Source organism: Megascapheus bottae, chromosome 29 (assembly GCF_031878675.1).
Source record: "Megascapheus bottae isolate mThoBot1 chromosome 29, mThoBot2.hap1, whole genome shotgun sequence".
Taxonomy (NCBI): domain Eukaryota; kingdom Metazoa; phylum Chordata; class Mammalia; order Rodentia; family Geomyidae; genus Megascapheus; species Megascapheus bottae.
In genome coordinates this window covers 1129859-1140000 of record NC_143537.1, presented here as the reverse complement: position 1 = coordinate 1140000, position 10142 = coordinate 1129859, and the positions used below count along the sequence as shown (strand labels likewise).

The following is a 10142-nucleotide window of genomic DNA, read 5'->3' as shown; positions in this document are numbered from 1 at the left end:
GCCATATTTTATTTTTTTGCCTTTTATTTACATTTCTGTGCCATATCCAACCAAATGTGGTTTACTTTTCATGCATTATCCATGTGGTCCTTTGCCATGTCTCTCTACCCTTGTGGGTGTTCAGACAGATGGGCACGGGGGGGGGGTAGGGGGTCTGCACATCTGGGCAGGGGCCTCTGGCGTTGCCTCTCCCATTCCCCCCCCCCCCCCCCCCGCACCCTCCGGCCTTGCCAACGGTTGCATTGACTTTAACCTTCGGATTCGCGCCTTTTGTTGAGTCGCAGTAAACTCGTGCATGTTCACGAGTTCATGTGGCGCGCTGGGTTCTTCAAGGTGAGAATCCCCGCACCACTCTGAGTGTATGTTCCCTGGCTTTCCTTCTCTGTATCAGGAGCCCCCAGGGCAGGGAGAGGGGGCAGCGTGAGATGGCCCTGTTCCAACATCCCTGCTCCCTGGTCCTCGCCGGGATGCCACCCTCAGCTAGTGTGGACTCTGCAGTGTCACCTGGCCTTGTTGTGAGAGTGATGGGTGGGGACAGGATGGTGGGTGCCAGTGTACCTCAGTAGGAGGGGGGTGGACGGGGCGGGGGAGCAGATGGATGGGCGGGAATAGGAGGAGAAATCCAACCGGGCTTTCTGAAGACAGCATGGCTTCAAGTCCATGTGTCAGGCCGTCCTAACAATTTCTAGAACAGACCGATGTCCTCCAGATGAAGGAGAAGGATATCGGAGTGCAATTACTTGGGGGTCAGGGGTCTCTGTCTTTGTGCTGAGGGCCACAGTTTAATTTCAAATTGAAATCTGACAAGGACAAAAGATCCTCCAGGCACCCGTCATTTTTAATTTTCCAGATGTGACTTTTATTGGCTAGTTTTCATGGCTTGGGAATATTAAACCATCACTGTTTATGGTAAATACCAGGGGGAGCTCGTACTTGTGAAATCCTCACCACGAGGCCCTGCAAGGGGGCGGAGAAGCAGCCTGGAACTCCACAGGGACTTTTCCTCATGTGCCCTAGAAACTACAGTGCACCAGCCGTAGGCCCCACCCAGACACCAGTGGTCATGCCTGTAATCCAGCTACTCAGGAGGCTAAGACCTGAGGATCATGGCTTGAAGCCAACCTGGAGGAAAATCCATGAGACTCAGGAGAGTCCAGTTAATCAATAGAAATCCAGAAGTGGGCAGTGCCACTGTGGCTCAACATGGTAGAGCCCTCGCCTGGAGCGGAAAAGCTTGGAGACAGTGCCCCGGCCCTGTTCAAGCCCCTGGTCTGGCACGCACATGCGTACACATGCACACACACACACACACACACACACACACACATTCACACATGCACCTGTGGTATCCACACTGCTGGTTGCCGGCTTCCTGAGCTTAGCCCCCTAGAATCCCCGTTTGCCGGAAGAGACCCTGATCCACTCTTTCACAGGTCCCTTGCAGGGCCATGAATTTGGATGGTGACAAATGAACCAGAGAAAAGTTAACAAAAACCAAAGGCAATAAAACCAAACACCACCGCCGCCGCCAACCCCGCTTCCAGCACGGGTCCTTTCTCCTCCCCTGGGTCTTGAGTTGATGTCAGGTGGGTGGCGTGGTGTGCTTACACAATGCCTTTTGGGTCAGGACAAGGCTCGCGATTTTCTTTCCTTTTGGTTGGTCCTGGGGCTTGAACTCTGCCTGTCACCTTTTAGGAGAGGGCTGGGCTCAGGGCGTTCCACTTCTCTTGGTGTCTTCCGCGAAATGAGCTGTAGTCAAACCCCGGTCTCTTCCATGCTCCGCGTCCCCTAATTCACGCGCACTTCCTCCTCCCCACGCTTCTGACTTAGGAACCCAAAATGGACTGTGCGGAGGAAGGTCTAGAGGTGGGCGGGCTGGGCGCTATGTCCAGACGAGGTGGAAAACATGGGTGCTGCCCATCCCAGCCAGCTCGACCGCTCCGATCTCCATGCAGTCTTGGTTTCTTTAAGACAGCTGTGATGTAGGATAACGGACATGGAAAGGCCCCAGGAGAGTTGGCACTTTATCCAGGAGGGATGCATGCACCTTGGCTGTACATTCTGCACACAGAGATCCAGCCACCGCTGTGACACAGGGTGTGATCAGACTGAAACACCTGCCACGTGGGTACCACCTGGCATCCAAGCAGAGCGGTGACCCCCCTCCTGGGCCGACAGAACAGTCAGCCAGTGTCAGGAGAGGAAATTGGCTGTGGCAGTCACCGCCGGGTCCCGGAAGGGGGCAGCATCAGGATACCAGGCCTGTGTATTTGTCTATTCTCTGAGCTTCCCTCCAGAAAGACGCTGTCCTGTCTCGTGGACAGTGATCCCTCCTCCCTACTTCTGCCCCCCCTCCAGAAGGCCAGCGCCTCCTCCCTGCCCTGCTTCTCCCCCAGCCCCCATGCTAGGGCCAGAAATCTCCAGGGAGAACCAACCTGGGCACTTGCCCACTGCCAGGAGTTCTTGGAAGGAAAGGGCCTGGTAATGTTATAGAAAGCAGAAGCTTGCCTTTTTATTTCAAGTAGTTAAAATAAGCCTCCAGTGATATATTTTGGGCCTAATTACCCCGCTTTTCATCAAGGAGTCCAGGAAGTGATTAAACAAAGGTAAACGCAGCAGGCACTGTGCCAGCTCCAGGGCCTCAGAACAACCTGAGAGAGGGGAGGGGAGCGGAGGAGAGGGCAGGGGAGGGGAGAGGAGGAGAGGGCAGGGAAGGGCAGGAAAGGGGAGGGGTAACCAGGAAGCACCCTCCCCACTCCACCCACAGTTGCCAGTTCAAACTTTCGGGAGTAAAGTAGTAGAAAGGAGGATGGGAAAACCACAGGAACCACGGGCTTTCAAGTTTTCGCTGTAACCACAGGTGAGGCGAGGTCACTCCATGCCAGGTTTCCTTATATGAAATCTGGGCCCCGGCCACAGAGTTCTTTTCAGTGATCCCCGATGGGCTGCAGAGAAGGGGTTCAGAGAACATGCAGGGCTCTGGGTCAGAGTGGCCCCCGTTTCTCCCTGCTCTGAGAGTGTGAGGGTCCACCCCCTGAGGAGGACGGCCCTCCATAAGATGGACACTTGTCCCCAAGGCTTGTCCAGCTAGGTCTGGGGACACGGCCTGGAGGCCACCGTCCATGCTGGGCTGACGCTGGCCACACCAGGATTGTGGTGTCTGCACCCAGGGAAGGAGGCGGGGACACACGCAGAGCTTGGGGATCGATGGACAAGTGCCAGGAGATGCCGTCACCGAGCTAGTGGTGCATCATCAATCCTTAACACAAGGACCTCACGTTGCTCGGCGCCTTCCGGTTCTGCGGTGGAGCTGGGCAGCCTGGCTGGAGCCGATCGCACGTTCTCCTCCGCAGACGCAGATGCTGCACCTCTGGCTCTGTGTCCTGGCGCAGGGGGATGGCCTTGCCCACCTCCTCCCCGGAGCACAGGATGCGGCCGTGTCCACCCCGGAGCAGAGGCGCCTGTGCAGGGACCGCTCTGTCCTGTGGGGTCAGCTGAGGTCAGGCAGGCTCCCCTGGGGCTGCGAGCCTAAGTGACTGGAGGAACCTGTACTATCAAACGGCCCATGAGGGTCAGGACAGGGGGAGACGCAGCCCCGTCCCCCATGACCCCCGACGCAGAGACTCTGTCCCCAGGTGGAAATCAGTTCAGAACTTTCTACTTAGAGGACACAGGACTTGACAGATTGCTGGAATTTTTTTTCCCTTTCTGAGATGACTTTGCTTTCCTTTTATGATCAGAAGAAGGAAAACCTCAAACACAATTTCTTTAAAAATAGGAATCGATGAGCTAGCCCTGCTTTCTGGAGTATTTTCACGAAGCTAACCTCGCTTTTCTTCTAAACAGCCGGGGAACCCAGAGGCAGATGGGCTCCTTTGAGAGATGGGGAGGCAGGAGATGAGATGGAGGGGCAGAGGTCTTCTCAGCCCCATGCAGGAACTCCAGGCAGAAGCTGTGGCTCCCGGCTGGCCCGGCCTGGCCTGGCATTTTCTCTGCTTCCTCTCCTCCATGTCCTTCCCAGTCCCCCCAGCATAGGATTTGAGGTGCCATTGTCCTCTCGGGTGGCATGGGGCCCTCACAGTGTCACCCAGGGAGAAGAGGCAATCCTGTCCCCGAGACTTTGTTTCCTGGCATAGGTGAGCATGGAAACTCACAAAAGAAATTTCAGTGGAGCCTGGGAGTGCAGCCCTGGCTGTGTGTCCTGACCCCTGGAGGACAGAGGGACTTCCAGGGGGGCAGAGAGACCCCCAGGGGGCAGCAGGAACAGTGATGCTCAGGAGAAGTCCCCAAGTAGAGCCCACATTTCAGTGGTGGCCGGCTGGCTGGTGAGGAGGCAAGAGCCTTAGCCTGCAGGCCTGGCACGGTGGACTTTGACAGATGCCTTCCCCATCCCCAGTTAGTAATAGCTGTGGAAACTTCCCAGTCCTAGAGCCATGGGGGCGCTGTTGCCCCAAGGGGGTCCTCTTTCTCTACCTGCCCTGCGGTACAGGTGGGGCAGAGTCCATGTCAGGGTAAGGAGGCTGAAGGGCCAGTGTGGCTTCCACGTGACCAAGCTACCTGTGACCCGTGAGCAGGACTCAGGACGCCGAGGCCTCACCACTCAACCATTGCCTTCTGCAGGTGAGGAAGAGGAGGGTAGGGAGAGAAGACAGAGAGGAAGGGTCAGAGGAGAAGAGGGAGAGGAGGGTGGGGAGAGAAGACAGAGAGGAAGGGACACAGGAGAAGAGGAAGAGGAGGGTGGGGAGAGAAGACAGAGAGGAAGGGACAGAGGAGAAGAGGAAGGGACAGAGAAGAGGAAGAGGAGGGTGGGGAGAGAAGACAGAGAGGAAGGGACAGAGGAGAAGAGGAAGGGACAGAGAAGAAGAGGAAGAGGAGGGTGGGGAGAGAAGACAGAGAGGAAGGGACAGAGGAGAAGAGGGAGAGGAGGGTGGGGAGAGAAGACAGAGAGGAAGGGACAGAGAAGAAGAGGAAGAGGAGGGTGGGGAGAGAAGACAGAGAGGAAGGGACAGAGGAGAAGAGGGAGAGGAGGGTGGGGAGAGAAGACAGAGAGGAAGGGACAGAGGAGAAGAGGGAGAGGAGAGTGGGGAGAGAAGACAGAGAGGAAGGGACACAGGAGAAGAAACAGCAGCGAGGGAGTCTGTGTGCCCAGCCTTCGGTCAGCAGGAGGCTGGGCACCAGCCAGGCAGAAAGCTCAGGAAATGGTGCCTGTTTAGCGCGATCCCTGTGTTCTGGCCTGGGCCTGCAGTGTCTCTGTGTGTCCTCGGCCCCTGGCTTGGCCCAGAGGAGGACTGGGTGACTGCACTGGGGCAGGTGAAGGGGTGAGGGTCCCCAGGCTTTCTTGGAGTGTGTGGGTTTGTGTAAGTGGGGGTCAGGCCAGGACAGAAGCTTGAAGTCCAGCCTGGCCCTCATTCTCAGCATGCTGGCTCTACAGCTTTGCACTGCTTTGGTGGTACATGCTTTGATTGATCCCTAATTCTCAGCTATGGAAGAAATATGGTTTTTTAGGTAAATGATGAAAACAAATAAGTAGACTACGCGACGACGGGCATGAATAACTTGTAGCTCTTTCCATCCCTCGCGGGGGCTTCTGCCCAGAGACACTGTAGAAGAGTCGTGTGAGTCTCTTCGGGATTAGCTTGGCCACAGCCGGGCCTCACCGCGCTGTTCAGTGAGGAATCGGCCCTCGCGCCGTCTCCTCGTGGCATCCCCACTTGGCAGTGCTACCTGGCAGTCTGCCACGGCGGCCTGCCCATGCTCAGAGAAAGTGCACGGTGAGCTTTCATCTGCAGGAAAATGATGGATTTCATTTGAGTGGAATTCGATATAATTCCACTCCTGGATCCTGAGAATTCACATAAAGCCTTTTCGTGATAAGAAAGCTTATATATACCTTTTGGAGCAAATGCTCCTTCAGTGTGGTTTGCATTGTCTTTTTGCTTTAATCATCATGGAAGCCAAGGCAAACCGCTTTGCCTACAAATGCTCCTTAGCGAGGCAGGCCCTGGCCCTTTTCAGTTGTGTTCAGCCGACATGGGCAAGATCACATGCAATAAATGCTGGCACTCCAATAGAAACATCACAGGGATAATAGTTAACAGTCTGCTTTAATTTCAGAACTCATTTTCCCATGTGCTCACAGTGAGGCAGTGTCTTGGTACAGTGTGCAGAATGCACTTGGGATTTAATTATGATGGCAATTTGTTCTGAAAGCCATTTGAGCCAGCCTGCAACCCTCCAGGACAGCGGTGTGGGGAGGGGGAGGTGGGGTCCTATGGCCAGTGGCTTGGAGGGGCTGGCAGCCTGGGGCTCGTGCCGTGTTGGGGAGCCTCCCCTGGGCGGGCACAGGTACACACCCACAGTCATGGCCTGCAGGTGCCATCCTTGGTGGGGACATTGTGAAAGGAAGAGGTGGGGTCCTGCTTAGCCTCTCCCCTGCAGGATCCAATTTCCTCCTTAATTTATTCCTGCAAATTCCCGATTTGTTCCCCAGTGGGAAGGGCTGGGTGTGCAGAGGGCAAGAAGAATGAGCTGGATTCCCACCCCTGGAAGATCCAGGCTAATTGCAGGAAGACAGACTCACAAGGAAAGATACAGACCTGTGTAAGAGGACAGCTGCACCACCTACACCCCCTAGGGAAGGCCCCAGTGTCTGGAGAATGGCCAGAGGGCAGGAAGGGGTAGGGAGGGGTGCTGTGGTGGGCGAGCTCCAGGCAAGGAGGAGAGTGGCCAGAGGCCCTTAAGACATGGCAAGGCGGGCATGAGGAGGCCAAGGAGGCTGCACAGGGCCAGAGGCTGGCAGGGAGCCTGGTCCTGTGCCAGGCATGGTGGGAGAGGTAGAGTGGATTAAGCCCGGGTTGGGGGGGGTCTCTAAGTGGCCCTCCAGTGATCCATGCGTCCAGGCTTCCCAGGTTTACAGGGAAGCCATCAGATGGCTGTGTGGCTCAGGCCTATCCCAGAGCGAGCGCTCGATCTGTCCGTGGAGAAGGAGTGAAGGGAAGGGGAGTCCGACAGAGGGTCCTATGGAGTCCCATTGCGTCAGGAAGTGGGGTGCTGCCAGCGCCCTAGTGGAGAGTCATGCTGACCCAGAGTGGAGGAGCTGTGTGGCCCCAGGCAGGTAGACATGAAGGAGCAGGAGCCCTGGGTGTTGGTGGGAGGCCTGGCGGCCCAGCAGGAGCTCCAGCAATCACCTGGCTACAGAACAGGGTCGGGGAGGGTGCGGGGGGCGGGGAGGTTTGGATGGTCAATGGGCCCACATGGTTGGCACAGGTTTGGATGTGTGCCCGGCTCTTTCCCCGTTTGAAGGGCGTCGTGACCATAAAACATCACTGTTTCTTGGAACTTGAGAAAATGGATATGTTTACAGCACACTGTACTTACATCCAATTGCCCCAAGCAGCGCAAAATTAGAGCCTTTTCACACACAGATCTACCGAGAACTCTGCTTAGCTAAGGTGGGAAGGGTTCAAGACCAGCCTCGGGGGTACCCAGAAGGGCCAGATGCCAGGCCCATGCCAGCCTGGACGCTCCTGGCACCAGCTTCCCATGGGAGGGGGTGGGGCTGCCACTCTGCACTATTGCCTGCCATGTCAGTGGGGGACCCTGCTCTTGGAGCCCCACTGCTGGGGTCCTTGATCCATGGCTGCAAGTGCACTCTGTCATTCAAGGGCCAGGTGTCCTCAGTGTCCAGGGCACACATCCGCTCAAGATGCCCCGCTGCATTCTCTGGAGAGGAGAGCCCACGGTCTCTGCTCCTCTCCCTCTCGCCCATTTCTGATACCAGCTGAAGCCCCATTCTCTCCACCCCCTTCAACCAGTAAGAGTGCATGTGTTTTGCACCTGCTGGATGTCCCCACTGTTCCCTTTATAAGGCAACTACTCCCTGCAGTTGCCTTATAAAGGGAAGACTCAGAGGCTATGTAAGCCAGCCAGGCCACTAAGCAGAGAGGAGGTGGCACCAGGATTTCTGACTGTTTGTCCTTGGTTCTATTTGGTCTTTTTTGTTATTGTTATTGTTTGGCTAAATTAGCATTTCCCAGAGTGGGAGTCTCATATTCTGGCATAAATCAGATGGTCTCTAGATGGCTTAGGGGCAAGGCAGGGAAAAATGGTTCACATGAGAAAATGGTTTTCATCTCTCTCTGCCTTGAACATCCTAGTAGAAAAGGAGCTTGAAGCTGATGTGCATCCCAATACAGAGTCCGAGAACCGGGCTCAGGCTCTGCACTCTGAACCTCTAAAACCCCCTTGAATGCACTAGAACTCTATTCCATCTAATGTTTTGGAGACACAGTACTGGGTTTCTATGCACATGGAGCTCAAAGGCACCTTTTCAGGAAAATGGGTGATAGGAAGATTGGTTTAACACTAGAGTCATGGTAAAAATCATGAAGTGTCTCCCGTTGAACAAGTTGGGCTCAGCACTCCGAGTGAGCGCTATTCACAGAGTCCTTCTGTCCTTTAGAAATGCGTCAACACCCTGGCCTTACCCCTGAGGCATCTTCTTTTGTTTGTGTTATGTTCCCACTAGTAGACCCGGCTGGTCTCAGGTTCACAACCCTCCTGTGCCAGCCATCTGAGCGCTGGGATTATAAGCATGTATACCACACTCCATGAGAACTCCCTTCCAGGGTTTAAATTTTATCACCAAAACAATCCACATGAATAATGGAGCCTCCAAACCTAGGAAAAAATATGTACGTTTATTGCAAAAGATAATATCCCATTTAAAACAGTTTAGAAATTTACAAAACCTGGCATCAGTACATACATTGTCTTTGAGGAGGAGCTGGGGACAGTGAGAACTCACGCGGAAGCAGCTACGCTCCACTCTGCAACGCAACCGGGTAGACCAGTCGTCTTCCCTTCTGTTTCATAAAAATGATCTTCACTGAATTAATCTCTTCCCATAAAACCATACAACCTGCAGTAAAGCATTTCTGTAGATTATTTTTGATGGCAGATGGCACATGTATTTTACAAAGAAGAGTGGTTTTACACAGGAATGGATAAATAGTTTGGGTGTACATATATACTTGTTAAACACAGAGACCTCCTTGCTTGGCAGGAAGGTGTTTGCAGAATCCCATTCCCTCCTAAAGATTTGAAATGTTCAATATTTAGAAGCCATTCTTCCTTCCCGGTCTCAAACCCATGGTCTGGGAGGTGCAGGGCCAGGCTTTGGTGAGAGCCTCAGTGGGTTTTATGACTAGAAATATGAGTGCTTCCCTATTTTTGTCTCATTGCATTCATTTATGGGTTAATGCAGGCCCCAGCTCACCGTGTACACAGCCTCAGCCTTCCTCTCCTCGCCCTGCCTCCTCTCCCCAGGCTGAGGCTCTCCTCCCACCCCAAGGACTCTGAGTGTCCCCTGCTGCCTGTGGAAGGGGCGCTGGGTGTCTGCAGGAGAGGAGCAGGTGTGGTGGCCCCATCCCAAATGGAATGGACAGATCTTACCAGCAGCCCAGGGTTGGAGGGAGGGCTGCACTCCTGCCCGCTGTCCTCCTCAGGCCCAGGAGGGTGGGTCATCTCCATTCCAGACCAGTGCCAGGATAATGATGGGGTGTATGTGAGGCAGATTAAGACAGAGGCTCCTGGCAGCACAAACTCACAGCCCAGACCCCCAATGGCTCTGCTTTATTTGGATTAGCTGTAACTTTCCCCTGGGCGGACCAACTGAGAATGGATTATGTGGAGTCAGCAAAGGGCAAGCCATGACTGTTGGGTGGTGGTGGTTTATCTTATTGAAATGTGGCTTCTTAGGATGGTGTGTCTATCTTCATTCTAACATGATGTGATGTCGTCTGCTCTCATTTTGTGGGCTTGACACCAGGAAAAGCCTGAGAAGATGTTGAATGACAAGCTAAGACTTTCACGGTGCAGGATGAGATTCCTGGCCGGCTTTTCCTCTCCGTCCACCTGAACTCTGCATAGCGGCCCGGGGAGAGGGACCCTCGCTGGGTGATTTGCTCCGTTGGCCTCACATTGGAACGGGGTTGGTTCACAGGGTACGCTGTGCAGACGCTCGCATAGTCTCCCAGGGGATGGGGGCATGGTGCGAGGAGTCTCACACACCGGGACCAGGTTTACCCTTCCAGCGTCCAGACTGGATGCAGGGGAGATCCAGGCCCAGCTTTCCCCTCCCC

The 10142-nt window shown here is 54.7% G+C and overlaps 1 protein-coding gene across 1 annotated transcript in view; it reads left to right on the top strand.

Annotated features, from left to right (window-relative positions):
* Window positions 1-10142, top strand: part of Dock2 (dedicator of cytokinesis 2) — a 145190-nt gene that overhangs the window by 53015 nt on the left and 82033 nt on the right.